Below are 25,824 nucleotides of genomic sequence, written 5' to 3'. Positions count from 1 at the left end.
TATAGACTAGGAAGCATTAATGAGGAAGAGCATACTTGCTGCAGAAAAAGGTCAGTAGAAAAAAGTTTATGCAAATGCACAGTAAAGTGAAGATGTGAGCAATAATGGGAGTGCAGACAGAAGTTAAATAGAAACAGCTGCTAGCAGCAGAACGACATGTTGACCTCTATCGATTTAATCGCTGTCAATCAGTTTAAAGCACCTTTATAAATGCAACATTAACTCTATTGACATTTCAGACTTTTTTGTTCAATAAGCAGTAGATTTTAGGTACAGTAATAATACAAATTTGTATGAATTAATGCATTTCAAACTATTTGTTGAATTTAACATGTATCTTCTACTTAAAATGCAATGGAAATGGTTCACAGGGACCTTGAAAGTTCAGAAAGCCTGTATGTGTGGTAAAGTGTCTAAATTTGGTTAAGAAAGTACCTGCATTAATAATACAAAGTGTTATATAACGTCAAAGTCACTAAGACCACTAACGTTCTCCCAGACCCCAGAGCAGCTCCACAGATCTCATTGTGGTAAAATTCCAAATTGACAAGACACAACAACCTCAGACAACAACAAAAAAGTATTTTTTAGTTTGAGAGCGCTGACATGAACTGACATGTTCACTCCAGAACATGCTCTAAGCAGGCTCAACTCAATAACACCAGTAAAGTCATTTTAGGGACAAACAAAAAGTTGTAGGTGAACAAATTTGATGTTTAAAGGGCTCATGAACTGCCTTTGTTTTTTTTATTATTTTGTACTGTTCTCTGAGGTCTACTTATAATGTTATTAAGATTTTTACATAAAAAACATAATAATTTAGAAGTAATAGGCTGTCCTGTTTTGGACCCCCTCATTAGAACGCTCTGTTTGATTAGGCATGGCGGATTGTAGACTCTGAAGTAAACGCCCACTGCTATGACTGGCTAAGATGTGTATGTTTGACAGTCTACATCCTTCATAGATGGACACTGCTGTGATTTAGGTTAAAAACGCATAAATAATCTTATCAAATGATCTGTTATAACAAACAAAGCAATAGTGACCAGGTAATAAAAGCAGTTACTCACACTTGACTGTCAGATCACATGTAGTCAGCACAGCATTGTCTATTAGTTTCAATCTTTCTGAAAATCCCGCATCGAATTTTGCCAATGAAGTGAACAAAGGACCAAGTTCATCCATTCTTTCCTAATGTTAGGATCAAAATGAAGGCAATGCAAACACTTTTTTCACAACTTGGCACTGCACAGCATCTTGTTGTCTTCACAGATAGATCTGTGCGTAGATCTGCGCTTGTCGCTCTCATTATTTACTCTACATGTGCCAATCGGTGGGTGGGGCTAAACAGGCAGTGATGTAGAAGCAGGCGTTGATCTTCTGCAGAGGTGGTGCTTATCCACACTATTACATCATAAAGTGGCATATTCCAAAACGACAGATTGGATACAATATAAGCTGCTTTTAGACTAACGAGACAGTTTTGAGTTTTGAAACTTAAAGGATGTTTTTATAGTACAGTGACCTCTTATATGTCAAGGGATCAACTGAATTTTGATTTCTCAGTTCATGACCCCTTTATATCAGTTTATTCAGTGGCCATCTTGAACTCTATTTACTCTTGCTAACAGACATTCAAGTACAGCTCCAATAGCATTAATATCAGCAATACAATCTAATAACATTTGAAACATAAATTTGGCTTCTTCTTTGGCTTCATGTGATTTGTGTTTGGTGTGTATGAGCATATGTGCTATTTTTTTGAGTGGAAAAATACAGTGGGGAAACAGCACAGATTAGCAGTAGGCATTAATGCTAGCTTCAGGTGCTAGCAAGATGTTACTTACGCCTATTCTCATAGATAGCCCTGGACTTCTCATAGAGGTCATAGGGGTCAGGTTTGGTCAGGTCAAACTCTGGACCTGAAGGCCAGTGCAGATATGGAGCGCTGTGAGGGAGAGCATGGATAGATAGACTGGCTGTGGGACTGCTGTGAGGATCCCAATGTTCCAAGACCTGCAAATACACCGGCATTCAGTAAAGCGCCCAATCAGCGCTGTGTTTATTAATATTCTGAACTGAGTAAGCAACTAAGTAACTGCGCTCTTCTAGGCAACTTCCGCCTTGGAATTTCGCTGGCTGTGGGATAGGAAGGTGTTTAACAATGAACTCACTTTTGCGGTAATTAGTTTTTAAATGAAGCGTACACACACACACACACAATACATGGCAAGTTAGTTCTAGATCAGCAAAACAAGTCTGCATCAAGGGCTCATAAAGGACGCTTGATGCGCTTCTCTATTGCTGACGATACTGAATGTAATCCTTGTGTTTTCTCATGCTAATGCAGCTGTGGGTGAAACGTTCCCAAACCACTTCACTACACCGGGCTCTTGCACGACACCCAAAATTAGGTTATGCAAATAGAGTGTGCAAAGAACAGCAAGCAGGCATAGTCCACTTTTTCTAATATTAAAGCTGTTGTCACACATGATTCGACTGCTTGCTTTGAACCCAAGATTGTTTTCCCCAACCACTACCCTCTGCTAGTCACTTTGTACTTTTATACTTTTCACTAGTTCCAATTCCTCTTAACGGTTTCATTAACGAATCTCTTAGTAGTTTTATAGAATATATATTTGAAAAAAAAAGAAGAAGATTTTTTTTGTTGTTGCTATTTTATGCCTTTATTTCGATAGGACAGAAAGTGGACAGGAAGTGAAGAGAGAGAGGGGGCGGGATTGGGAAAGGTCCGTGAATCAGGACTCAAACTCAGGACACCTGAAGCGCAATGGTGCTACAAGACGGACACACAGATGTTTTTAGAATTTTTCAAGATGAAATAAATGTAATTCAATAAACGACCTTAGCTATATATGAATCAAAAATACTAAAAGTAACAAAATAGGAGATGATAAACACTACTGTTTAAAAGTTACCGTTTCAGTAAGAATTTTTTTTAAAGAATTCTCTCATGATTACCAAGACTGCATTTATGTATATGTGACCCTGGACCACAAAACCAGTCTTAAGTCGCTGGGGTATATTTGTAGCAATAGCCAAAAATACATTGTATGGGTCAAAATTATAGATTTTTCTTTTATGCCAAAAATCATTAGGAGATTAAGTAAAGATCATGTTCCATGAAGATATTTTCTAAATTAGTAATATGCATTGCTAAGAGCTTCATTGGATCAACTTTAAAGGCGATTTTCTCAATATTTAGATTTTTTTTCATCAATGGAAAGCTTATTTATTCAGGATGTATAAATCTCAATTTTGAATTTGATGTATAAATTTCAATTTTACCCTTATGACTTGTTTTGTGGTCCAGGGTCACATATATGTATGTATTTATAAAAATGACTGTAAAACAGTAATATTGTGAAATATTATTACAATTTAAAATATCCATTTTCTATTTTAATATATTTTAAAATTGTTTTTTATTCTTTTGATGGCAAAACTGAATTTATTTAATTTTTGGAAACTTTGATGTATTATTTGATAAACAAATAGTTCAGAAGAACAGCATTTATTTGAAATAGAATATTTTTGTAATAATGTAAATGTCTTTACTATTACTTGATCAATTTAATGCATCCTTACTGAATAAAGAAAAAAAAAAAACTTCCTGATCCCAAAACTTTGAACGGTAGTGTATTTGAATTTGTTTTTATAAAGTACTACTGAAAAATACATAATTTGTATCTCCAATCACACACTCTATTAACAACCGGTTAATAACTACAAAAATGCTAATTATTTGTTTTTCATTTTCATGATTTAGGACAAATTGCGTACATATGGTTTGTGGATGTACCCGAATTCACCTTTTCAAGCAGACACCAGGGTTGTGTGCCATTCAGAACTGCATCAGAATGCTTTTTAAATTCCCATTAAATTTGCTGAATTTAAATTGAGGTAGCGGGAAATAGAGTAATATTAAAATTTGAATTTATGTAATATCATATGCTCTTATCTTTGCTTCGATCATCATACTGAATAATACCCAGATGTAGTATTTAATAAAAATGTGAAAAAGGAATGTTGCCTTTTTAAGAAATGTACCTACATTGAAGTGTTGATAAAAAAAGATGTTTGAAGCTAGAATAAAACAGAATAAGAATGAGACTCAGAGTTTTTTTTTTTTTTTTTGGTGTATTGCATGTTTAGATATTCATACAGCAAAATATTCTGGGGGCCATGAAATTTTAGCAAAAATTATAAAAAATACTGGCAACTTTTTTCAAAAACACTGGCGGGGAAAGAGTTAAAATCAACTGAAAGAAGAAATTTTGCCCAAAAAAGTAAAGCTTGTTATTCAATTCTCTGAATTGCAATTAGTAAATTCTACATCCTATCAATTCAGATACTCTAATTCATCTTCTTGTCGGGTCCTGGCCAGTTCAATTCCAATTTATGAACTGACAGTGAGGTGATTCAATTCTACACAACCCTGGATAACAAATGGACTCGGGCTCGTGCCAAAAACTTTAGCGTGAAAGCAAATGCCAAACAAAAAAAAAAAGCATAATTGAAGAAGAGGTGGAAAAATCAACAAAGAAAGAAAGTAGATGCCAGGATGAGAAAGATGTCAAGGCTTATTAAAGGAGGTCAGTGTTAGCATGTTAATCTGGAGGAGCTGTAGAGGATGAAGGCAAATGCCTCTGGGCTGCTGTGTGTGGCTGGGAAACAAACAGATGCCAAGCAAACTCATGCACACGCTCACATTAGCTCATAGATGATGTTATTACTGCCAGAGCGAAGTGCTGTGACGTGCATACTCTTGCAAACAGGTTTTTGCTTATAGCAATCAAAGAGGCTCACGCTAAAGGACAAACCATTTCGGGTGGGTTCAAGTCAGTTTTTTATACATAACTTCAGGTTTGCAATGGGTTCAGGTTTGTGATGAATAAAAAATACAGGTTTATTGTAAATATTTTATGTGTTCACACATGTCAGAGCATGTGAAAATGGGGGCAAGATTTCTGACAGATGTGATTTGGTTTTCAAAACCAGTCTTTAGAACAGACTCTCTCTATATATATTAGAGCTTTTTTTAACCTAATTTAAACCATGAAAAATTGTGTTTCTATAAATTCTGTTTATTCAGTGATGCTATTAATGCCTATTTGAAAGTTGTACCCATTTTTAGGATACCATTTTTTGGGGTACAAAAAATGTGGGTATTTAGACACAGATCTGCATAAGAATGTAGTTTATATGGGTTTGTAAAGATCAGATTTCCATTATCAGGGTTTTTTTAGGGCCCAAGCCAGTAAGGCGCAGGGCCCTATTGTTCTTCTAAGGATTATTATTATTAGGGCCCAAGCCAGTAAGGCGCAGGGCCCTATTGTTCCCCTAAGGATTATTATTTTTTTTTTTTTTTTTTTTTTTTTTTTTTTTTTTTTATTATTTTTTATTTCGACTATCCGGGTACTTTTGGGGGCCTTAACGTGCCAAAATACTGAAGATGTTAAATTGCGGACGGATTTAGGATATCTTGAACGATGATTTAATGGCAATTTATTAAAGTTACAGTAAAAAAGAGAAAACTTTTTTTTTTTTTATCTTTTAAGAGCAGCTTCCAAACACTTCATAAAAAATTACATACACAGAACAATACAGTCTGAGGATATGTGATTAATTTCATGAATTTACAATAGACTATGGTGAGAAGAAAATTTAAAAACTATCAGAGAGCTGTTAGACTGCCTCTGAGTGAGATCTCCCTGTCACTGCTACTGAGTGAGGGGTGGGGGTGGGGTGGGCTGTCAGTGACTGTGTGAGTTGAGGAGCTGGGTGAGAGAGAGAAAGAGAGAGAGAGGGTCTGTTTTTTTAAAAATCTTTAAAAAATGCTTATAAATCATTAAAGATTTTGATAACACTTTATAATAAGGTCTCATTTCTTAACATTAGGAAATGCATTAATTAACGTGAACTAACAATGAAAAATATATTTTTACAGCATGTTAATTCTTCCATGATAGTATGAACTAACAAAGAACATTTTTTTTAAAGCATTTATTAATCTTTTTAATGTTAGAAAAATAGTCATGTTCAAAAGATAAACTTTAAAATGTAATAATATATAAACACATTTTGGAATTAATATTGATCAACATTAAATGGTATATAATTATTAATGATTATATATATATAATGATAGCTACAGACACCAAACTCGGTACATAAATTGTTCTTATTAATCCGGACAACTTTCTAATTTACAGTCATTAGTTACGACCAACAGGAAATCGGCTATTTTTTTTTTATGTGTTTTTTTTTTTTTTAAACGGGCTATAAATAAATTCATACTCCTCCCAAGCAGAAACCAAAAATTCACACCAAACATTTTTTCACATGCTTCCAAGATACTGAAGATGCTTCATTGCGGACGGATTTAGGATATCTTGAACGGTGATTTAATGGCAATTTATTAAAGTTACAGTAAAAAAGAACACTTTTTTTTTTTTTTATCTTTTAAGAGCATCTTCCAAACACTTCATAAAAAATTACATACACAGAACAAGACAGTCTGAGGATATGTGATTAATTTAATGAATTTACAATACACTATGGAGAGCAGAAAATTTTCAAACTTATCAGAGTTCTCCTGTCACTGTGCTTCTAATGTGTGCGGTGGGTGACTGGGTGGGTGACTGACTGTGTGAGTTCAGTGAGTGTGGAGGGGGGGAGAGAGAGAGAGAGAGAGAGGGTCTGTTTAAACTTCTCAATAAAATGCTTATAAAGCATTAAAGGTTTTGATAACACTTTATAATTAAGTCTCATTTGTTAACAGTAGGGAATGCATTAATTAACATGAACTAACAATGAAAAATATATATTTTACAGCATGTTAATTCTTCATTGATTAGTATGAACTTACAATGAGCTAACAATGAACAAAATATTTTTAATATTAGAAAAATATGTTCAAAAAATAAACCTTTAAAATGTAATAATATATTAACACATTTTGGAATTGATTTTGATCAACATTAAATGGTATATATTTATTAATGATGTTAACTAACAACAGTTAAATAATATAGGTTTTTAAGATTGGTTAATTCACAAATAACATTAAATATTAACAATATATTTTTTACTTTATTAATTTGTGTTAGAAAAAATTATTCATGTTAGTTAATGGAAAAATAAATAATTAAAAAATGCGTATAAATCATTAAAAGCTTTGGTAACTATAATAATTTCTCAGTTGTTAGCATTAGTAAATGCATTAACTAACATCAAATACCAATGAAAAATATATTTTCACAGAATTGAAAGTTTTATATGTTGTTCTGTGTGTGTGTGTGTTTCACAGAGTTGATGGTTTGGATTAACCCTTTAATTGCCGTATCCCTTAAAACCAAACTGCCAGAGGGTTACTGTGATGCTTGTGCTCGCTGGGCACCGTTTTATCGATGCCACCGGGGTGGCGTATGCTGACGGCTTGGGCCCGTCATCGCTGCTTGCAGCTATATTTTTTTTTATTTTTATTTTTATTTTTTATTTCAATCATCCGGGCACTTTTGGGGGCCTTAACGTGCCCGAAAACTCTCGAAAATTGGCACGCACATTGGAACCTGCGGCCATTAGGACGCCGCTGAGGCTGGGACCCGGGCGTGGCACAGGGGCTCTACAGCTCCCCCCGGAAAATTGTCAGAAAACTTGATGTATAGCTCACACATACTTGCACGTATTCATATGAAACTCGGTACACATATAGAACTCATTGAGCCGAACAACTTCCGCACAGCATGTCTTAGGCTCCGCCCAACAGGAAGTCGGCTATTCAGGGCTGTTTAAAAAGCGCATGCTCTGGAATTTGATATACTCCTCTGAGGATTTCCATACGATTGCCACCAAACTCGGTGAACATGATCTCAAGACATTGGGGACGCTAAATTGCGAAGATATTTTTGATATGTCGAACGGTTTGCCCGTGGCGAGGCGATGAAGTTATGGCGAAAAATGAGACCCAGGAAATGCCTAATAACGTCCACATACATTGTATGATGTAGATCAAACTTCAGTGATTTGTTCGTTGTATGATGCCGATCGGATAGATGTGACTATTATGACTGAAAGTTATAGCGCCACCAACTGGCTGCAGGAAGTGTGTCGTTTTCAAAATGCTTTGAATTCAGCATCTTCTTTTTACTCGATTTGCTTCAAACTTCACCAGAATAATGTCAAAACACGGCCGATGTAAAACTGTGAAGGGAATATTGATATCTAAAATTATGTTGCCATGGCAACGTGTCAAAGTTGAAAATTCGTTTCTGGTGATTTTGAGGCAGATAACATGTTTAGAATGTCATGAAACTCAACACACATATGAGTATTAATGATAGTTAGACACTGGAAAAAGCTCATAAACGGGCGTGGAAGAGACACTCTATAGCGCCACCTTTTGTCAAAAATGAGGGGGTTAGTTTTAGCTACAGACCCCAAACTCGGTACATAAATTGTTCTAATTAATCCGGACAACTTTCTAATTTACAGTCATTAGCTACGACCAACAGGAAGTCGGCTATATTTATTTTAATGTGGGTTTTTTTTAAAAACGGGCTGTAAACAAATTAATACTCCTCCAAGCAGAAACACGGAAATCACACCAAACATTTTTTATCATGATGCCAAAATACTGAAGATGCTAAATTGCGGACGTATTTAGGATATCTTGAACGATGATTTAATGGCAATTTATTAAAGTTACAGTAAAAAAGATAATTTTTTTTTTTTTTTATCTTTTAAGAGAAGCTTCCAAACGCTTCATAAAAAATTACATACACAGAACAATACAGTCTGAGAATATGTGATTAATTTCATGAATTTACAATACACTATGCTTAGGAGAAAATTTAAAAACTATCAGAGCTGCTTTTGAGTGAGAGCTCCCTGCCAGCCTGCCTCTGAGTGAGAGCTCCCTGTCACTGCAGCTGAGTGAGGGGTGGGGGTGGGGTGGGGTGTGAGTGACTGTGTGAGTGACTGTGTGGATTGAGGCAGTGGGTGAGAGAGAGAAAGAGAGAGAGAGGGTCTGTTTTTTAAAATCTTTAAAAAATGCTTATAAATCATTAAATAAGGTCTCAATTCTTAACATTAGGAAATGCATTAATTAACGTGAACTAACAATGAAAAATATATTTTTACAGCATGTTAATTCTTCCATGATAGTATGAACTAACAAAGAACAATTTTTTTAAAGCATTTATTAATCTTTTTAATGTTAGAAAAATAGTCATGTTCAAAAGATAAACTTTAAAATGTAATAATATATTAACACATTTTGGAATTAATATTGATCAACATTAAATGGTATATAATTATTAATGTTTATATATATAATGATAGCTACAGACACCAAACTCGGTACATAAATTGTTCTTATTAATCCGGACAACTTTCTAATTTACAGTCATTAGCTACGACCAACAGGAAGTCGGCTATATTTATTTTAATGTGGGTTTTGTTTTTAAACAGGCTGTAAACAAATTCATGCTCCTCCAAACAGAAACACGTAAATCACACCAAACATTTTTTCTTATGATGCCAAAATACTGAAGATGCTAAATTGCGGACGGATTTAGGATATCTTGAACGATGATTTAATGGCAATTTATTAAAGTTACAGTAAAAAAGAGAAAACTTTTCTCTTTTTTTTTTTCTTTTAAGAGCAGCTTCCAAACACTTCATAAAAAATTACATACACAGAACAATACAGTCTGAGGATATGTGATTAATTTCATGAATTTACAATACACTATGCGGAGGAGAAAATTTAAAAACTATCAGAGTTCTCCTGTCTCTGTGCTTCTAATGTTTGCGGTAGGTGACTGGGTGGGTGACTGACTGTGTGAGTTCAGTGAGTGTGGAGGGGGAGAGAGAGAGAGAGAGAGAGAGAGAGGGTCTGTTTAAACATCTCAATAAAATCCTTAAAAAATGCTTATAAAGCATTAAAGGTTTTGATAACACTTTATAATTAAGTCTCATTTGTTAACAGTAGGGAATGCATTAATTAACATGAACTAACAATGAAAAATATATTTTTTACAGCATGTTAATTCTTCATTGATAGTATGAACTTACAATGAACTAACAATGAACAAAATATTTGTAATATTAGAAAAATAGTCATGTTCAAAAGATAAAACATTAAAATGTAATAATATATTAACACATTTTGGAATTGATTTTGATCAACATTAAATGGTATATATTTATTAATGATGTAAATTAACAACAGTTAAATAATGTTGTTTTTTAACATTGGTTAATTCACAAATAACATTAAATATTAACAATATATTTTTTACTTTATTCATTTGTGTTAGAAAAAATTATTCATGTTAGTTAATGGAAAAATAAATCATTAAAAAATGCTTATAAATCATTAAAACCTTTGGTAACTATAATAATTTCTCATTTGTTAGCATTAGTAAATGCATTAACTAACATCAACTACCAATGAAAAATATATTTTCACAGAATTTAAAGTTTTATATGTTGTTCTGTGTGTGTGTGTTTCACAGAGTTGATGGTTTGGATTAACCCTTTAATTGCCGTATCCCTTAAAACCAAACTGCCAGAGGGTTACTGTGATGCTTGTGCTCGCTGGGCACCGTTTTATCGATGCCACCGGGGTGGCGTATGCTGACGGCTTGGGCCCGTCATCGCTGCTCGCAGCTATATTTTTCAGTTGTTTTAGAAAAACTAAATGGATTTGAGTTTGCATGTATGCACAAAATAATCAGATTTTGCACGTCTGAACAGGTTTCAAATTTCTGTTTATTGTCCATCTAGCTTAAACTAAATTCTTTGAGTCTAGAGATTAAGTTGAAATGCATTTTGGTACAGAAAAGCTGTTATTTTGGGAAATATATATATATACAGTACGTTTATGATAAAGTTGATTTCATTTTGTTAGCTATAGAAAATGAAGCAAACAAGTAACTAATATTGTGACCATTTTAATTTACTGTTAATTTGGCCATTAAGTTTCTGCGGAAGCTTGACAGTTTTGCATGTACTATTTTATGACTTGTGAGAATGAGAGCATGGAATGAGAGTTGGGAAGTTGGGAAGATCAGTTTAACTTCTGTGAATTCATTCCTTAAAACTGACCGTATAAATCAGTTCAACCTTTCATTATCACTCAAAAAAACTCAAAAAGTCCTGGGCATTTTTAAGAATATATCTAGGTAAATACCTCTTGATTTAAAATTGAGAATCTACTTTGCAAAAATGGTTATTTGTTCAAAACGATTTTATATATAAATATCAATATAATTACTACAGTCAGAACCATAAAAGATATTAACAAATTTCAGCTATAATATTATAAACCATATTCATTTAGGCTGGTCGCATATGGATTACAACTGTAGTCTGTATTTTGAAGCTGTATCCATTGGCAGTCTGTAGTACAAACCACATTATCATATGGTATCGCATAATTTCTATCGATTGAATGATTCAATGCTCTGACCATATAACCGTGACATATAGGCTAAATCTTTCTGGTTGCGGAGATATTCTTAAAGCAAGTGATGTCTAATTAAACCCCAGCGTAAGAGAGGGAGAGCGATGATAAAAACCAAGCAGCTCTACTGTACTGGGGTAATGAGACTTTCGCTCTGTCCCAGTTCTGTTCCCTATAGAGATAGATACAAAGATATGTGTTGAAGAATGACAGTACAGTGGCCAGCAGCTCAAGGCAGTGCGACTGACTCTCTGTAGAGTAAAGAAAAATCAGTCGATTTATGACCAGTCAAGCCTTTGTTATGGAAGGAGACAGGACAGAGATCTCAAACCAAAAATAAATAAATGCATGGGTGGAAGGGGTAGGCATGTACATGTACAGATGCACTGTGTACATGTGTGTATACACACACACACACACACGTATCAGTATAATATTATATATTAAATATTCTCTGCTGCAAAATTATCAACTACCAACACTGAAGTTTTATGACATTTCCAGTTGTGATTACTGGATTTGTAAAACATTTTTCAATATATGTATATTGCACTCACAAAAAGCTGACCTGAGCATTACTCGAAATTTTAGAATAAAACATTATTTGCTTTATTAAAACGGGCAGATTTTATTTAATTATTTATTTATTTGTTTGTTTAGTTCTCAGATGAAAACTTATCACATATTAAGTTTCTGTTTTGTTTGTTTTAATTCTTTAAACAATGAATTACCATAACCATTTCAGTTATGATTACTGGATTTGTAAAACAATTTTTATATAAATGTGACCCTGTCTGTGAAATCCAGGCTAAAGTCTCAAAATCTAATTATGAGATAACAAACATCAAAGTTTGATTTCAACTATTAATTTTACTTGGATTTGACATGGCCTTACTCAGTCAATATCAAAGATACCAAGGCTACATTTTCACAGAAAATTCTTTACCTTTTGAAGAATGATTTTATGTAGAAAACAGTAAATCACAAAAAAAGTCTTTAGCTGGGTTTTCACAGCCAGAGACACAAATTACACACAAAAATGTCAGCTCTAGCCAACCTGAGCATAACTGCCGTAGTGAATAATAAATATACTTAATTGTATTTAAAATATATTTATTTCATGATAAGTATACTAAAAATAGATTGACATATCTATACTAACTGAAAATACACTCTAAATGTAGTTATTTCATGCTTTCATCAAGTACAAACTTAGTGCACAACAAATTAAGGGCCAGTTTTACTTCCAAAACAGCGCCGATGGGAGTGGAAATTTCTGCGGGTGATTTACTAACAACGCACAAATTAAAGAACACGTACGCAACATCTCACTTACATATCGACCAACGCAATATACCAAGCGCAGCGCAAATTAGAGTAGTCACAAATAAAGAATAAAGAAATAAAGAAGCCATAGTACATTGAAAAGAACTGGAAGTCAAAAAATTCTACAAGTTGCAAGAAGTTTTGTTAGACTTGAAATTGTGTGACTCCTAGTTGAGGGTTCCAAGTCGTATTTTATTTCCTGAAGCAAATTCAAAATAACATGGCTTGGCAAACGATATTTTTGTGTTCTTCTTGCATTCCAAATAAATTACGTGTGGAGAAATATCCTCTCCCTTATCACGCGCTCTCAGTTCTCTGCGGTGCCTCCTCCTAGCAACAATAATTGTAGCCATTTCAAGAGCAAAATAGTTTAAGACATACTGTTTTTGGTTAAATAATGGCGCAAATACCCGTAATTTGACGAGCGCAAACGTTAATAAAACACGTAAATTTTGTGTCTGAAAGGGAAACTCCTACAAATGCATATTCAATAAGGTCAGGCACAAAAATAACTGTGTCCGTGCATTTTCAGCGCTAATTCTTCACTTCGCGTCTGTCAGACCTCTGTTGTGTGTGTCTTGTGTTTCCACGTGCTCCCTGTGTTTCCATACCCATATTTGGTTTGTTTCCTGTCCTCATCCTATGTGATCATTAGTAGTTTATTCGGTTCCAGGTGTGTTTCGTTAATTATCCCTGGTATTTAAGTCCTGTCTGTGTTGTGGTATGGCGTCTGGTCAACTCGTTACCCCCGGTGTTTGATGTCTGTGAGTTTGCCTTGTCCTGCCCTGTCTCCATTAAAGTCTATTGTTTGAGTTTACGTCCTCGTCTGCGTGTCCTTGATCCTCCCTGCTGTGTGCACCGTGACAGCGTCTTTAGTAAATCCTGACGATACTATAATTTGTAAAATACTATACTTTGCCCTAATTTGTAAAATACTATACTTTTTACAAATGCATGTGGGGACGGAGGAAATATGTATATATTTATTACAACTTTAGTTGAACTCAAGCACTACTTTGGCACAACTAAAATGCATTTAGTACAAAATTAGTTGTTCCAATTTAACAGACTTTAAGTATACCAATTTTTAGTGTGCCACAAATACATTTAGTTATACAAATAAATTGTGCTTAAGTATACAATTTTTTCACTAGGGTAGATTTCACAAAAAATGTATATATTTGACATAAAAAAATATTATTTGCTCTATTAAAATAATTTGATTTATTTGCAAATATGTATATGCCATCATATACCTTATCACATACATATATCATATACATTTACCATCCTGTGTGTAAATATACACGGGACGGCTCAGAGTTTGAGGAACATTTTCTTTAGGATGTAGTCAAGCAGACAAGACAGCTGACAATATTGGATTAGAATCAAAGGACATTACAGAGACAGACGGCTGAGGGTGAAGGTTTTACTTGCCACATTACACAGTGCACTGGTTAGTGAGAAACAATTTGTGAAGATGCAGTGATTTATTCTCAGCTGTACTAAGTGTTTATTTCAACTAGGTTCCCACAGCTTTTAACAAATTAATTTCCATAATCTTCCCAGTTGTGATTACTGGATTTTTAAAACAATTTTGCACTCACAAAAAAGGCAATTTCTATTAAGAACAAATTATGCCTTTAACTAGAAAATATTATTTGCGCGATTAAAATTGGTTGATTTATTTTCAAATATTGTAAATATAGCTGCCGTTTGGTGTTGTAGTGGTGTATCTGTGAAGCAAATTAGTTATTATTACTGTATCTCTCCATTAAGAGACACAAGCAGTAGCTTAGTGCAATGCAGTTAGTGGTAATATGTTATAACAATGCAATAAAGCCTTTATAATGCGTTAATCTTAGTAATAAAGCTCAACAGTCATGAGTATTCATACATATGCTGTATAATGTATAATAAGACCTAATCACTCAATATTGAGTGTACACAGTTGATGTTAGTTTATTAAGTAAATTCAGAGGGCTGGAATACAATACGTTTTACCTGTTTAGAGGTCTTCCAAGGTGAAAAGTGACCTGCAATGGAGAACAAAACCTTTAGCATGCTAGATCTTTAGTATTAGATTTGAAGTGGGAATTTTATGCAAATCAAAATAGAAAAAAATATTTTGTTTACTCCACAGCTGTTCTCTCTTGAGGTACATTCTGAGCTGTGCAGATGCAGTTTCATTTATTGTTTTATTTATATTAGCTAGTATTTTTTTCTTTACTAAATGGGGTCCAAAAGGCGTTTCTGAGATCACTTGTATTTTGTAATATTCTAACTTAATACAAAATATTAATACAAAATAATTTGAGAATGTTTCAATAGCATCTTGTGACTTTCAATGGAAGGAAGAAATTAAACAAAGACGTTCATATTGGCCTATTTGATTAATGACCTAGAAATAGTGCAGAATAAATGTAATATCTAGACCTTTTTATTTCAGACTGTCTCATTGATTGGCTGTCTCATATTGGTTTCTATAATTCAGTCATTGCGTTAAATTCTACCAAATTACATAATTGGCTGAAATTGTTGTGTTAAGCATCTGAACAATTCTAAGTTAAAGTAGTGTTAAACAAGAAAAGTGCTTAAAATAACTGTAACAGGATTAGTGTGCAATTACAAAATGAACAGTGTTCAAAATCAAGACCATTTAATCTGTAATTACAACCGAAGATCCAATTCAAACAGCAGCTATTTAAATGTCTATTCAGTTCAGAACATTTGCTCCTCTCTAAAGCAATTTGCATTTTGATGACAAGTGGTTATTTGAATATTTCATGTATCTGTTGAGAGAAAGAGAGATTTGAATGTAAAATATACAAGTTTGACCCTGTGGACCGTATTTGTTGATCCTTTTTGATGACAAAAAGTAAAAATCTCCTGTTGCAATCAATGAAAGGACGCCCAAATCCAATGACAGAAAGATGCTTAAAATGCACCAAGCAGCAACTTCACATCACATCAAATGCTTATTTCCCCCCTGGAGGAAAAACATTGGCTGAGATGAGGCGAAAGACCATGAGGCTTCTGAACTCTAATCATAACAAACAGGAAGTAATGGCAGTGTAGAGCACCTCTTTTGGTATTAAGAGCTAAACAATACTCACCGACATCAAATGGCAGATTCATGAATAATTTCTCTCTAAACTCCTCCTAAATGGGCCTTGAAATGCACAAAACAAACACACGCATACACCGTCCAGCATCTTGCATTCAACTTCTCCCTCTCTGTCTTTCATGTCTTACCGCAGATGACCTTCAGGAATGAACAAGGCGATGCAAATGACCTGTTTGGAATTAGCGAGAGAGAGACAAAGTGCAGAAACATGCTAGAACTACACAGTTAATCCAAAAAAGAATTAAGAATATGGCGGCTGTTAAATTTATTCATGTTTTAAAACTAATACATATTATTTTATTTTCGTCATTTTAAGTTATTTGAGTACAAAATGTGTTTTTAAAATAAAGTTGTGCATGTTTTTTTTATTATTCTTAAATTAAATCGGCTTTGAATTGGTTTCTCTGTTCTTAGAGATTGGCCATTAAAAGCATCTCAGACAATCACTACATATAACCAATTACATATATATTTATTGTGCATATGAATGCAGTTTAATTTATAATAATCCAGAACTCTGCATACAGACTGTCAGTGAGCTTGTGATGAAGCACAAGGCCTGAACAGTCATTTGAAACATTTTCCCTATATAGGGTTCCAGAGCTGCTATATCGAGATGTAAAAGGAATTGATGTAATTATAAGCTTATATTTGCAAATCTTGTCCTAATCACTCATTATGTATGAATTTTGAATAACTATTAAATAGCTTTTAGGTTTATATTCATGTTGGGTATGCATGAGTTTGAAAATTAATGCTTTAAACGTTTCTATCAATCAATTCTTTGTCAAATGTATCATATTCTTGTTATAGAAATCATGTCCAAAATTATACTCTGCAAGAGAGGGAAAATTTGGACCATGTGACTGATAAGATAACATATTGATTTATCTATTGGGAGGAGAAACAGAGCAACACCCCAAGCTAAGACCGTATCTAATTGGTCAAGACACCATTTGGGATGTGTCCAATAGCCGAGTTTAAAAACTCAGGACACCATCTCTCCTCGCTGTTATGGTATTTGTGGTTGTAGACAAATAAAATAAAGGATCAGGAGATCCTAGCATCAACACACATTAAACCTTTAATCAACATTAATTCAAGACAAAGATAAGGGGAGAACTGAGGACTTATAAAGAGAAAAGAACAAAAGAGCAAACAAGATGATTAATACAAAACAGGTGAATGGAATAAACGATGATGAACTAAACTAGAACAGGAAAAACCAAATAAGGGCAAACAGGAACTAAACGGACACCGACACGTGACAGATATCGCCCCTCTCCTGGAAGGTGCGTCTCGCACCATAACAGTCACATCGGGGAGGGGGGGGCGGGCGCCCTTCAGGCTGGAGCAGAGCCAGGACAGGGAGGAGACAAGGGAAGCCTCCAGGGCAGGTCAGGGGACTCCGGGAGCCATGGCGGATCAGGTGACTCTGGAGGCCATGGCGGATCTGGGAGCTCCGTGGCCTTGGCCCTTGGCCCGGCCACACAGGCAGTGACTATATGGCCCCCCAAATAAAATTTCTTGGGGAGGTTCCCCTCTGGAAATAATTTAGGAGAGGCGGGATCTTAGGGGCGCTCTGGAAGCGTGGACTCTTGGGGGCGCTCTGTAAGCGCGGGCACTTTAGGGCGCTCTGGAGGAGCAGGCACTTGAGGGCACTCTGGAGGCGCGAAGCTGGACGGGACCAGCGGAGACATAGGATGGCGCTCTGGAAGTGCGGAGCTGGACAGGATCAGCGGACACGTAGGAGACGCAGGAGGGCTGGACGGGACCAGCGGAGACGCAGGAGGGCTGGACGGGACCAGCGGAGACGCAGGAGGGCTGGACGGGACCAACGGAGACGCAGGAGACGAAGGAGAGCTGGATGGGACCAGCGGATTCATAGGAGCACTCAGGCGAGGAGCAGGCACTGGAGGGCACTTGCGAGGCGCGGAGCTGGCCAATTTGGGGAACTCAGGAGACAGAGGGCTGGACGGGACCAGCGGAGGCGAAGGAGACGGAGAGAGACTGGACAGGACCAGCGGAGACGAGGGAGACTCTGTGATGAGGATTGGCACAGAGAACTCCAGGAGTAACGCCAAATCCAGAATCGCTGGACCAAGTGCCGGTGAGCTTGCCTTACTCTCTATAGGCGGGCTTGCCATACTTTCTGATGGCGGGCTTGCCATATTCTCTGACGGCGGGCTTGTATGTGCCGCGAACGGCGGCCTTGATTTACCCGCGAACGGCGGGCTTGGTTTCCCTGCGGACTGCAGGGGCACTGACTTCGCCACGGACAGCGGCATAATTATTTTTCCCACGGACGGCGGAGGCACTATCTTCGCCGCGAACGGCGGTATTGGCTTCCCCGTGGACGGCGGGCTGGAGTGAGCTGCGGTCGGCGAGTTAGTTCTGGATCGGGGCAGGACACTCTCCAGACACCGGAGGATCCCTTCCCTCCAACTGAGTCCGGTAGTGTCTGGGAGGTCCAGAACAAAGAGTTCAGCGCGGCGGCGTCAAGCCCCGTCCAAACGCTCTCTGATCTGCATCTTCTGTCTTGGTCTTGGATTCTGTTACGGTATTCGTGGTTGTAGACAAATAAAATAAAGGATCAGGAGAACGAAGTAGCATCAACACACTTTAAACCTTTCATCAACATTAATCCAAGACAAAGACCAGGACAAAGACAAGGGGAGAACTGAGTACTTATAAAGAGACAAGAACAACAAGATCAAGAGCAAACAAGATGATTAATACAAAACAGGTGAATGGAAAAAACGATGATTAACTAAACTAGAACAGGAAAAACCAAATAAGGGCAAACATGAACTAACCGGAAACCGAAACGTGACACAAACCATGCTTTTTTTCATCCCCCTTTTGCCTTGTTGGCTTTTAGCCGCCGCTTTTGCTTTTAGTCATGCTTTTTGTCATAATTTTGTGCGTTCTTTGAGCGCCGTTCCAGCGTGCTTCGGTCTGCACACCCACTGCTACTTAACCACGATGAGAAGAAAAACCACCTAGTCTCGTTACATCCTTTTATTCTTTTATTTAGTTTCTTTTCTTTCCGTTGAGAGTTTCATGTTCAAAGTTAAGTTTGCTGCAAAGTCCAGCTCTGACTGCACCCGCTTCAAACTTCAACCAGCAACTGACTCCGAAACCATTAGTCAGCCAATGCCCAAGACATCACTTCAACGACTACCGAACTTCCAACCAATCAGCAAACGCAAGTAGCTACCTCCAGATTCTAGCTGAACTGGTGCATTTAATTAAAATTTTAACCTCATTGAGGAACTCAATGCGAGGGTTAAGTGATTGATGGTTGTTCAGGTCTATGCAATAGCACATATTGCTATAAACTTGGGATTTCACATTTTCATTCTATTAAACTTATTCTTTCCTCACTTTCACTCTTTCTGCAACGTGTATGACTTGTGTGAATGCGTGTGTTCATGTGCTAGATTTATATGTCTTATTTATATATCATTTTTATATCAACAAAGTCTTATTTATATTGAAAAGAGAAGTATCTTGTGTTTTGTGCATATAAGTTAATGTCTTAAACTGCAGATCTTGTTACTGTACTATTTATTAGTGTTTTCACTATATTTTGGATTTTAATATCCAGTGCAGAGTTGATGTTATATGGATCGTTCAGTGAATCGCTGGCTGACTCAGTGATCAGCCGTGAAACAGTGATTCTGTTCAAATTCCCTATAAAATCATAAATGATTCCCTTTGAGCTAAATTGACCTGTTTCCCTTATATAAAGTCAGAATTCTTTTCTCACAATTGCGAATTTTTTTAGTCAGTGGCTGAAACAGACTTCCATACATATCAGCACACCCAAACAAACAAAAAAGTATATTTTTGTACCTGTAAATGTTTTGTACAAGTACCTACATATAAACAATGAGACCAGGCTGGAAACTCAGGATTCTCAGACGACATCCGATCATGATTATAACGCTTTAGTGTTTATAATGTGAAGGTGGCCTTTTTGAGTTTCTGATGAATAAAACAGAAATAGTCCTCAGCTTTTTGGATGTATAGCCTACATAAAGAATCTGACATGCAGTTGCCTCACACAAGTATTTTAATGTACACTAAATTCTAATCGAAAGTAATAATCACACCCCGCTTCTCTTTCTTTGTCTCCGGCTCCGGCTGACTAAAAATCGAAGTGCAGCATGTTGCCTTAGGTTGGGCATGAGTCATCAAATAAGGAGAAGAGAGTCCAACAGGCCACAACTGGGCTGCTTCAGTGAGCAAGGTTGAGCAAGAAATCAGTGACACTAGCTGAAAGGAAGGGGAAGTGGCTTGATTGAGCTTCATTTGTATGGATAGAGAAATGAATGGAAGAGTGCTCTGGAGAGCACAGATACAAGTCATATCAAGCCTCATCAATGGGTGAAAATCAAATGGTCTTCTGATGCAAAACATACTTTGCAAAAAAAAAGAAAATATTTGCTCAAAGTAAGACAGGAATTGTTGGTGCACAGCAGTCGATGTCTATAAATCACAATAAATGAACACAGCAAACAGAAAAGGTCAGTGGATATTAACGCTCAAATTTCGATTCCTAATGTAGTTCACATCACTTCACAAGTCTTAATCAGCTCATGGATGCAGTTAAATATCTCGCCCAATTTGAACCTGAGCTGGTAAAAATACTTTCAAATAAACACGTCCTAGATTCTGCAACATCCTTGATGCATATTAAGCAGATTATGCTAACAACATTCATCAAATGCTGTAAATTTGTATGATGCAGGTGAGACTAGGAGAAAATGTAATCCAGACAGGCTTCTATCAGTAAATGTGTCCCAGAGTACATCCTGCCATCTGGCAATTATGGAAGAGCTGCCTACTTGTCCAAATTTGCTATTCACTAATTGGTGATCACATGAGTGGAGGATGACAAGATTCAGGGAGAGAAGATCATACAGTACGGATTGATTGTTTTCATGTGCGTGTGGACAACAAACAGAATATAGATGGGCAAACTGTCACATAGGAAGTTGTCATGAAGGCTAATTATCATTAATGATCAATTATCATTATAACTAACTAACAAACTATTTATTTATATCTATATCTATCTATCCTGAATCAAATTTTATAATATTGATTTTCTTGACATTTTGAGCATAATACTATCTCTCTTTATGACTGAGGTGCATTTCATTATCTAAACAAGATTTAAGCAGCACAGAGATCAGATAGGGAGCATTAATCTTCATTTATTCATAATATACACACAGACCCAGCAGGCAGCAGTCTGACTGCTGAGTACATCGAGGTATGAAGCTGCCAGTAAAATATATTCAGTATGTATGGCAAATACTGATTGTTGCATATATTCAAAAGCAATGCTGGATATTCAATAACATATATTTAGATGCAAAGTAATAAAAATATAAAATATAATTATACATAATATTAATATATAAATGTGGTGAATATGGGTCCTTTAGACTAGGCCTAATTCAGCCTTTAACCTGTGTAAGTGACCAAGCTGATGAGATATGACCTCTCATATGTCTTTCTTAGGCAAAACATGAGCATTACTCAGCCTTTTTGGTGGAGTGGTGTAAATATGGTGTGTACATTTACCTCCATTATCAGATTGACCCCAACTCTCCTTACTGAGAAGCTAGTAACTGTTTTCGACATATTACTGTTATGTGAGTTGTCTTATGTGTGTGTGCATTCCTATCCACTGTCAATTCCCCATAAGCTCCTTTTGAAATTTTGAAGCATGTGTCTGGTAAGCTAATGGTCCCATGCCTATATCTGAGTTAATGGGTATAAATCAGCTAATGAGAATATCAGTAGAGCCGGAGCTAATTAGCTCTTTGATGAGATGCTGAGAGGTGTTTGTTTTCCTCAACCAGCTAAGAGTCATCTGATTCTGTTACACACATGCACACATACACCAGCACACACACACACAAACACACACTTTACGATGGACAGAGCTCCTAGTAAAGAGGATAATTGATAAGCTGGATTGATCACAGCATATGAGATATTAATGCAAGCTTTGAAAAGTCATTTAAACAGTGCACACATACTCTCACATACACGGACACCAAGCTAGACAGAACATTTCCTCTAAACACTAGCTACAGTACAAACAAAATAGCAGATACTTAAACTGGTGGCCATGACAACAGTGAGACAAGAAGCACAAGACTGAATGATATCCACCATGATATCTGTCTAAATTACTCAAATTTATAAATGTTGTCTCAGGGTGCCAAAAAAAAAACACTTGACAAATGTGACGAAAATAGAACCTGACAATAATTTAGAGCTGAAGTGTATTGGGTTTTCTACATTAAAGTACTTTCTTCTATCCCAGCTTAATATGCAGAGCTTTTTGAACGTCGATTTCTGAGCATCCTGACTAGCAAAAGCAATTGGAATCTAGGGGAAACCAGTCTGAAAACAATAGTAGGGCAGAATGTACACATTTCAGCTTTAAAATCTAGTTTCCATTAGCAAAAGACACTAAAACCTTATTTATGTATTTATTTATTTAATTTCATGTGGTGATGAGTTGTCTTTTTAAAATTGTGCCTTTAAATTAAAGTACATGCCTTTATAGATATTATAAAGTTTTATGAAAATATTATGAAAACGTAACAAAAATGGAATATGTGGATACATAGAACTTTCTAAATGTTGGCAACAATTTTGGTTGCATTTTATTTTTCAGTATGTGTACATGTAATTAAAGTGTACTTACAGTGTACCAACCTAAGAAAGTTCTGGTAATATAAGGTAACTACATGGGGTAGGGTTAGGTTTAGGGGTAGCTTCAGTCTAGATATTACCTAGGTATTGTAATTACTATAATAAGTACATAGTATGTACATGAGGAACAGGACTGTAGAATAAAGTTCTACCCAGATCTTTGCAGAATTCTGTGTTTTCAGATTGCACATGGGCCTGATTATCACAAGGAAAGCCCCGAAACTTCAATTTTAAGGGGTCTTCAATTAATTTAGCTTTTTTAATTTCAGAGATGAAGTAATCATTTTCTTCTGGAACCTTTATCTTGCCAATATTCTGTTAAGCTGTGTGTCATACCGAAGCTGTCATAGTGATGTTCCAAGGGATATTTCAGTGCAACAATTATCTGATAACAATACGATCTTCAATAAATAAGCCAATCATGGAAACGGCAGATGGCGCTCTGGAAGAGGGTTTGGTAATCAATGGATTCCGGTTAGAGACTCTGATCCTGGAGCAGCTTTTCAAAGACAGATCCAACGGATAACTATTCCAGGGGAACATGCCAAAATGCACTTAAATCAGCAGCCAAGGGCATTTTCACAAGTGAAGAGTGCTAGACATGTGGGGCAGTGAAATTATTGCAGAGACAAAGAGATCTGGCAATAAAACCACATCACCATCTGGACATTATGAATGAGACATTTATAAACAATCAACCTACTGTTAAACCATGGACAAGTCTTGAGATTTAGCTTTAGACTCCCACACCAGAGATAGAAGGAAAGCCAACATGACAATCGATCAGAAGGGATACAGAAAAGGGGTGTAATAAAAGGAGAGATAGAGAGGGTGAACCAAACTGTTCACAAGAGACTCTCATATTTGCACTAGTGTAATTAGAAAGGATGGCCAGTGTCCAGTGGTGAGACAGAGGGGCCAAATTGCGGCACATTAAGAAGTGGCACATCATTTCAGTGGAGCACTGACAGTTTTATTAGGGCGTATAATAGGCTGTCTAAATGCTCCTGGACCGTTCCACTGATTGGATTCGTAGAAAAGCCTTTAAGTGTTGGCATTAGACATCTCTCTGTGTGAGTGAGCTACGCCACGTGTCATTGACTGGATCAGATGTAAAACCGAGAAGGCCTGATTGTTAATCGGTAAACTGCATGTATATCTTGGTATAACAGTCAGTGCTGAATAACATAATGTTTGCTAGCTCATTTCACATATGGCATAACATAGTTTAGCCAAGAGGACATAAGCATTCATCCATCCAGAGACACTGGGACAGGCTCCAGCATCCCTGTGACACTAAATAGGATATGTGATCTGGAGAATGAATGGAGGGATGAACATGTTTTCAGAGCAAATCCATTATGTACTTCATGATTCATTCAACGAAATCTCAATCCAAACCTGACCTCAAGCCCTAAATTCTAAATCAAACCCCTATTTCTAATCCTTATCTCACACCCATTACTCCCATCCAACTTAATCTAACCTGGATCCTAACGCTCAGCATAAACTCCTACTCCAAACTGCAACCTAAATCTATCAAGGACTCCCTGAACCTTTCACTGAACCCTGACCCAAACACCTAAATTTGAACTTCAACCCCTGTTTCTAACCCTTATCTCAAACTCATTACTCCCACTCCTTCATCTAACCTGGATCTTTACTTTCCGCTCCAAATCCTATTCCAAACTCAAACCTACATTTATCATGGACTCCCTGATCCTTTTACTGAACCCTGACCCAAACAACTAAATTCAAAAACCAACCCCTAATTCTAACCCTTGTCTCAAACCCATTGCTCCTCCTCCTTCATCTAACCTGGATCCTTACTCTCAGCTCCAACTAAAACCACCATGGACTCCCTGATCCTTTAATTGAATGCAACCCCTAAATTCTAAATCTATTTCTAACCCTGATCCAAAATGCTTTACTCCCATCCCTTCCTTCATCTAACCTTGATCCCAATCCTAACCTAGAACTCCAAACCCCAAACCAAATCCATCATGAAATCTCGGCCCCTTTTACTGATCCCTGTTCCTAACCACAAACCCTAAAATACAGACCTAACCCCCTTTATCTAACCATGATTTAAAACCCCAAACTCGCACCACTTCACCTAACATGGATCTTCACCCTCAGCAACCTTAAAATCCCAACCTAAAACCTCAAATTTTAATAATCATAACAAATGTATCAAGTAAACTGAAAATAACAAACTCTAAATTTGCAACCAAATCATCAAGTCATAAATGAATTCAGTCTTGGATCAGTTTGATTTGTCAATTAATCATTTAGACTGGTTTTGTGAATAGGATAAATCAATTCATTGATAAGATCTTCACTCACAAACTCGCATGTTAAGACGTCTAGTGAATACTAAAATGTTTTCCTCACATAAAGGAGTTGTATGGCTTCAGAAGTCTTGGCATATAGTGAATCAAAAGGATGGAAGAAAGGAAGAGGTGCAGATAAATACAGATGGAAGCAGCATTGAATAAAACTGACCCTGTGACTTGGCTTGACAGAAACTGTTGGTTTGTGCAAATCGTCTTCTGTCCTCCTTATGTCATTCACGGCATGTTTGAACAGACGGATGTTAAACTCGAGTGGTAGCATGATGCTACAGGCTGTTTAGCGTTTCAGGGCTCTCTGTGCAGTCTGTGAATATGACGAGGATAAGAATAGGACAGATTGCTGATGTACGGGACATGAGGCCAAATTCATATTCAAGTAACCATAATGACCTTCAAGCAGGCTGACTCTGTTGGTTGCACAGAAGTGTGTCTACCCACATGGACTCGAAACAAAACATGTGCCCTGGTTGTGGGTCAGTGCCCTTGCAAACACACATGGCCATTTAACAGAATGTAGTTTCATTACACTTCACTTTGGTGAGGCACACATCTCACCACATCAACATGAAAGGAATGAATACAAATAACCTTACTGTAATTTACTCCAAAGAGTTTGGGATTAATCAAGGTGACCTCTGTACCTCTTACTGGTCCAAACAAACTGACTGAAAAAAGAGCTGAATTGCCACTTTTGGAGCAGCCTGGGTTATGAACTAAAACTCCTGAAGAAGCATTAACAAATAAAATTAAATTAAATAAATAAAATAATATACCACCCA

The 25,824-nt window shown here is 36.4% G+C and overlaps 1 pseudogene across 1 annotated transcript in view; it reads right to left on the bottom strand.

The window, feature by feature from the left end:
- LOC306861471 (membrane-associated guanylate kinase, WW and PDZ domain-containing protein 2-like) overlaps positions 1-25,824 on the bottom strand; it is a 255,785-nt pseudogene that overhangs the window by 23,632 nt on the left and 206,329 nt on the right. The window contains exons 11-12 of the transcript in view: positions 14,825-14,856; positions 1,848-2,016 (exon numbers count right to left, since the gene is read on the bottom strand). The product of the transcript in view is annotated as a membrane-associated guanylate kinase, WW and PDZ domain-containing protein 2-like (transcript). The remainder of the gene's footprint in view (positions 1-1,847; positions 2,017-14,824; positions 14,857-25,824) is intronic.

Source organism: Barbus barbus (assembly GCF_936440315.1).
Source record: "Barbus barbus genome assembly, chromosome: 42".
NCBI lineage: Eukaryota > Metazoa > Chordata > Actinopteri > Cypriniformes > Cyprinidae > Barbus > Barbus barbus.
The sequence above is the reverse complement of the archived record's forward strand: the minus strand, read 5'-3'. Positions and strand labels throughout refer to the sequence as shown.